At 37.8% G+C, this 6,975-nt stretch overlaps 1 protein-coding gene across 1 annotated transcript in view; it reads right to left on the bottom strand.

The window, feature by feature from the left end:
- Positions 1 to 6,975, bottom strand: part of LOC118749347 (mitochondrial import inner membrane translocase subunit Tim17-B) — a 144,608-nt gene that overhangs the window by 79,061 nt on the left and 58,572 nt on the right. The window lies entirely within an intron of this gene.

Genomic DNA, 6,975 nt, shown 5'->3' with positions numbered 1-6,975 from the left:
ATGTACCTTTGTACTATTTAGCATGTCATTTGACGGTAACAAGAGCAAATTCAATTTAAATCTATTAAATACATTCTAGCGTGTCTCAGTCCTTTACCCACAAAAGCGGCTATAAATTTTTTTTCCCTTCAAAACAGTAAGTGTGGCACCTTTCTGAAATCTGTATTAAATGAGCAATTTTTGATGTAATGTAAAGTTATAGCTCAGTACATTTTTTTTTGACCCGAGATAGTCAAAGTTGGGGTGAAAATATCAAAAAGTTAAAAATCCAGAAATAGTCCTAATTTTATGATGGTTCCTTAACATATTTTAACTACATTGCATTTGAGTATGGAGAGGCAACTATCTGGAAGTATTTTACATAAAAAATTTACTAAGTATTGCCGGGTTTGTAGTTGGAGTTAAAGAAAACACATGAAAAGGCACGATTTTTTTTAAATTCGAAAAAATGTAAATATTTCAAAAACGGTGACACTTTTACCTGAAAATTTTTTGTTTATCAGGGAGCTTACCCCCCCACCTACCATCCCCTAAAGTTTGGCACGTTACTTCTGGGACACCCTGTATAATATAGTGGTCATAGTCAAGAAGACGAGGAGTAAGGTCATCGAAAAAAGGCTGCAATGAAATGTTCTTGCTAGGATTGTACACACAAGACACCAACACTTTTGTGCTCGCATCTGAAATCACGGCAGTCATAAACTCAATCTCAGACGTAGAAGAACTTATAATATTAACAATTAGATTGTTTCTACAATACACAGCCACTCCACCACCTCTTCTACCCAAACGGTCATTGCGAAACAAATTATAGTTTGGGATTGAGTAGCAATAATTCGGAATATCCGCACTGAACCAAGTCTCTGACACACAAACAACGTCAACACACGAATCTTCAAATATACTTCTAATGCTATCCAGTTTGTCACTATTCAAGCTGCGAGCGTTGAAATGAACTACACTAAAGCCACCAGCACGCTTACAGAGCACATTTACCAGGACTGTTTGGATGAAATTAACATTATGTGACGGACTGTTCTCCAACATATTGTGGAGTAATATTAACAGAAAATGGTTATAAACAAACTTAAATATATGAGGAAGACAAAAGATAATACACAAAATAAATGTTAAATAGTATGCTAATATTAAATGCTACTAATGATGTTAAAAAGCTCGCTGCTATCAGATACAGCAACAGGTTCACTTCCAGCAGACGTACGTATAAAAATTTCACCTCTCCAAGAAAATGCACTATGCAGCTTATTACATTTTCTCAATTTCATCGCAGCTTGAAGTCTTTCTGGTCGCAGCAGGTAAGCTCTCATAAATGTTGAAAGTGCCGTGGCTATCAATGCCTGCTAGTTTAAGAGGTACAGAAGATTTGTGCTTTTTCCTATACTGATCGAACGCAGATAAAGTGCGTGTACGATCGGATAGTGAGGGAAATTTGACAATCACCGCACTATTAGGCCGCTCATCTGTATGCTTCGTGCGAAAAATATCGCAAACAAACAGAGTCGCAAAGTTAATGGACTTACACACACTATCAAAAATCTGTCTCAGGTTCTCCTCTTTCACGAACGGCAAGCCAAACACAACAGCATCAGAGGTAGAAAGAGCAGTTGCCTTCTCTTTTTTTAGATCTTCCAATTCCTCTTTCAAAGAATTTATCTCAGCAGATAGACTAAGAGCACAGGTCATATCTTGCTCCAGACTGCTGCACCTACTTTCGACTTTTTCGATACGCGCTGCTACCGCCTCAAAACTCTCTTGCAGCTTAGCTATGAACTTACGCTCAAAAGCAGCAATACCTTCTGTCAGCTGTGTATAAACCGCTCCAATACGCTCTTGTATCCTCTCTTCCATTGACTGAAGCTTCTCTTCTGTGGATTTCAGCGCCTTAAGTACAGCTTCAGAGAGACCGCCGTTATTCTCCAGTCGTAGATTTTTATGTGCTGGAGATTCTTTACTAGCTGCAAAAATGGCTTTACGCTTACCGGCAGAATCCATAAGAAGCAGGTGACAATACGAAAATACTAAAACGCAGGTACAAAAAACCACCAAAAAAAGCTTATACGCGTGTTAAGTGAAGTGACGACAAAAAAGCTTGTATTAACACTGCAATTGCACCGAAAAAAAGCAAATTTTTGTGGAGCGCTCAAAAACACGTCCGTCTCTCAGATCATTAAGTATAAGTAATACATAGGCAAGTATTCGTAAAATCTTTAAGTATGCAGAGCAATTTTCTATAATTTTGTGGACTATACTTGGCTGCTTGAATACGCCATGTAACACTGTCTGGGCTTTTTCGAGTTTCGAGAACTTTTACATCTTCTGGTGGCTCGAAATATAGATTCTTTGGCCAATCTTCTCCAGTCAGTGCAAGGAACTTCGGGCCATTGAACCACATCGACTGGCGCAACTCCTCAACACTGCAACTTCTAGACACTATTTCAGCCGGATTTTGATCGGTTGGAACATGTTTCCATATTACATTCTCCGTCCATTCTTGGATGTCCGCCACTCTATTCCCAACAAAAATAGATAGTGTTAACGGGTGCTTTTTGAGCCAGTAAAGGACGATTTCCGAGTCAGTCCAAAAGAAAACTTTTTCGGTATTCGGCAGCAATATTGGGGCTATACTTTTCCACAGTTTTGCTAGCAGGTGAGTGGCACACAATTCAAGCCTAGGTAGGGTTTTGGTTTTTAGCGGGGCGACCTTTGACATAGCGGTAACTAGCAATGATTCATGGTTATTTCTACATTTACTCCGAACGTAGATACAACAACCATAAGCACGCATGGATGCATCTGCGAAACCATGCACTTGAATTTTTGTCGACGACGACATGTTGATATAACGGGGTATATGTATCTCTTCAATTTTATTTAAGTTTTCTTTAAAGTCTTCCCAACTCTTTGCCAATGACATCGGAGTTGATTCGTCCCAGTCCACTTTCTGCAACCATAGTTCTTGCAAGATCATTTTTGCTTTTGTTATTATGGGACTTAGAAGTCCCAGCGGGTCGAACAGTCGTGATGAGATTGACAAAATATTCCGCTTAGTTGCCTGTAAATCAGAAAAGGTTTTATTTGGTTTAAAAGAAAGTTCATCACTTTTCGGATGCCAAATTATTCCCAGAGTTTTCGTGGTTTCGGTGTCGTTCAATGAGATTGTTTTTTCTGCGTCACCATTGTCTTTAAATATTGTGTTTCGAATACCACTTAGCAAGTTCAAAGCCAGCTGACTGAAGAATTTTTGTCACTTCATATTGAATTTGCTTCAGCTCTTTTAATGTTTCGCCGCCTGATAGCAAGCCATCAACGTAAAAGTCTTCTTGGGTAACCCTCGAACCAAGAGGCATAATATCTCGGTATATATTACCAAGTTCGTTAAGGCATCGAATAGCCAAAAATGTCGCTGGCGATGTACCATAAGTCACCGTATTGAGTTTGTAAATTTGTATTGGCATATTCGGCATTTCCCGCCACAAAACAAGCTAAAATTTTCGATCCTCTTCGGTAATCACAAATTTATGACAGCGAAATTTTAATAGCGTCATGTAAAGCTCAGGTTGTATAGTCGGGCCGACCATCAGCGTTTCATTAAGGGAGTTATGAGGAGATGTCTTTGAGGAGGCATCGAAGACTACTCAACTTTGGAGTCAAACTATCTAACTTTACCACGACTTGATGGGGTATGAAATAATGTGGACTAGTTGGGATTGTATTTTCAAATTTTAACATGTGGCCTAACGACAAATACTCCAACATGAACTCGTTATACATTTTTTGAACTTCCGGTGTCCTTACAAGCCAGCGGTCAAGAGATAGGAATCTTCGCTTTGCTATTTCGTAGGACGAGCCCAGTTCTGAAGCATCCCTCTTAAATGGGAGGCGAACTTCGAAACGACCAGTTGGCAAGAGCCTTGTATGTTCAACAAAATGATTTTCACAGTCGATATGTTCCTTGCAACTTGTTTTTGAAATGCCAGGGGTTTCCTCGATTTCCCAAAATTTTCTCACAACTGCGTCTAGTGAGACTAATGACTCTTCATTATTTTGGTTAACCAGGTTGCATTGTCCGCTTTCCACACTATTGTTGTATTTATAACGACCTGAAACTATCCAACCTTTTATTTGACCTACGGATAGAAATTCGAAAAATATATCAGCTCCATGCACGTATTAATTTTGGAAATTAACTGCAGGCTTGTATGTAGAAATTGATTTAATCACCCAAAAATCTGTTTGAAATTGATACTCATTAATTCTTGATTTTATCGTGGCATTTACTTTATGTCTCAGACTTGTGTTAAGTTCTCCGATACCAGACAAGTTAAGATTTTTAAACTCTCCCTTCAGTTGCAAATTACTCGCACATTCCTCATTCATGAAATTTAACTGTGAGCCTGAATCAAGGAGAGCTCTCACGAAATGATCTTTTCCATGACGAACTTTAATTTTGATCAGAGCCGTGGCCAAGACAACAACGTCGTTAACACTTGAAACGTGGTGAGAAGACTGATGAGTTGCGTGAGCTGATGAAGGGGATGACTGCGACGACAACAATGTGTTGGTTGAATTTGAGTTGCCTTGCTGTGAGTGCACCTCATATTTATGAAAAAGAGTGTGATGAGGGCGTTGACAGACTCTACAATGCGAACGAGTGCAACTTCGAACTGAATGCCCCTTTTTTAAGCAATTAATGCAACTTCCCTCTTTTTTTATAAATTCGAACCGTTTAGTAATTGGTAAGGCAGCGAAAAATGTGCAGGTATAAATTGAATGACCACTATTGTGACAATGATAACACTGGGTTTCATTAGTTGGTTTTGCTAAAATTTGATCGATTGGGTTTTCTTTGGTCAACTGCATTGGCTCGATACGAATTGTCTTCATTTATTTCCAATGACTGGCAACGACGAATTAAGTGCTTTGAACAGTCAATCCATGTTGGTAGTGTGGAATAATCTAAGTGTTCGTTCCATTTTGATCTAGTAACTGCGTCAACTTTCGAAATTACTAGGTGGATAATTAAGGCATTTGCTATATCTTTCTCTGACCCTAACGATAATAAGGAATCGTAAATTGCTGACACAGTATCTACTGCATTCCTAAGCGCTGAAGCATTTGGTTTAGTCATCTTTTCTATGTTACACAGTTGCTCTATGTTATCAAAGAATATCAAGCCCTTCTTGTCATATCGTTCCGCTAATCGCTCCAAAACCTTTTCGTAATTTTCTTCGGTCACTTGAAACGCCTTTACTGTCCTAAGTGTATCTCCTGACAAACAGCTAAGCAACTGGTTGAATTTTTCGATCGGAGCTAGATGTGGCCCGTTATGTATCAAATTGTTAGAGGAGCTTATACAATTTTTATAGTCTGCATATTTTCCACTAAAGGTAGGTAATTTCAAATTTGGTAATCGTGTGGCTTGAGGCATGGTAACTAGTGTAGTTTCCAACAATTAACTATCCTTTCGCTTGTATTGCCCTAGCAGTTGCATGAGTTTTGATTTTGCACTAATGCATAACTCCTCATTATCGCGTCGTTTGTCGTCACTAGGGTCCTCTTTCTCGATCTCCGTTTGATATGCCATTATCTGTTTTATATAAGAGCTCAAAGTTTCTAACCGGCATTCTAAATCTAAAACGTTCCAAGAAGTGGTGGTATTTTCTAATAGTTTTCTTATTTTTGTGATGTTTTCGCGAGCTGTAGACGGTTACTGTCTTAGCGTGACCAGCCTTGTTGTATCTGTGGTATCATCATTTGGATTACCAGGCATTTTCACTTTTAAGTATGCTCGCAGTTAATGGAGAAAATATTTTAATAATGCTATCACGACTACGAGTTTAAGGAAGTGCTAATTCAGACCCTTTTTTTTGTACCAACTCAAGGAGTTACTTCGCTTGAAGCTTTGAATTAAAATTTCATTAACTGCCAGTACGCTTGTAAATACTAAAGTGTTATATTTTTTTTTGGTTTTCAAAATGTTCCACTAGAGGCTTATGGCCCTTATTATGAGCTGCATTCGATTTTCGATCTTCGCTGGCTATCGAAGATCGAAGATCGAAAGTGTAATTCGTATTATGAGCTATGCAAGCGTGTCGAAATTTTCGTTGAGTATCAAATTTTCTGTCGAACAGAATTTTGCTTTCGATGGTGTAGCGAAGTGTTAGAAAATTGTGAAAAAATTATGATTTTGTGTATGTTTTCTTACATTTTGGCGGCTAGACACTAATTTTAAACAATTTTTTATTAATTTCATGCAGTTCTAACATCGTGAATACTAAACACAAGCTCGAAAGGCTGGTTTTACTTGTGAAAGAAAATCCCTATACTCTGTTGGCACGATCTCTGAGAACAAAATCGTAGCGCTGTTGATAGTTTTAAAATATTTTAAATAGATTTGGCTCACAAACGCCTCTTTAGATGGTCGGAACTTTTTAATGAATCTGTAGACAAATTTCTTAAATATATTTAATATCAAAATATATTCGAAAGACTAATAAACTTAAACTCTCTTAAACATTTGCTACTCCTGGCCAGTTTACTAAGCTCTCATCCTCTGACGAATCGTTGAACCAGAACTCGTTGTACTCATTTTACCACGTTTTTATAAACTTGCTTTCTTTTTTACTTCGTTTTAATTAGAACAAATTTACATAAATATGTATAAGCACACTATTTAGTTTGCTCGATTTGTAAACAAAGCTTCTCAGCGGTGAAAAATATACTATTGTGAACAACCTAAACGAGCGAAATTCACAATAGCGCTATTCTTCATCGAATGAGCGCCATAATACCAAATGAAAATTCGTTCGCTCAGCACTTTCGACCACAGTCGAAAATCGAATGCAACTCATAATAGGGGCCTATATCTATTTACTTATTTATTTAAATTCTGTTGATTTTTTTTTTGAGCTCAAGGCCGGGTTGAAATAAAACAATCTGTTTTTGTTGTTTTTA

Source organism: Rhagoletis pomonella, unplaced genomic scaffold (genome assembly GCF_013731165.1).
Source record: "Rhagoletis pomonella isolate Grant_MI unplaced genomic scaffold, Rhpom_1.0 Rhpom_scaffold_00001, whole genome shotgun sequence".
Lineage (NCBI taxonomy): Eukaryota > Metazoa > Arthropoda > Insecta > Diptera > Tephritidae > Rhagoletis > Rhagoletis pomonella.
The sequence above is the reverse complement of the archived record's forward strand: the minus strand, read 5'-3'. Positions and strand labels throughout refer to the sequence as shown.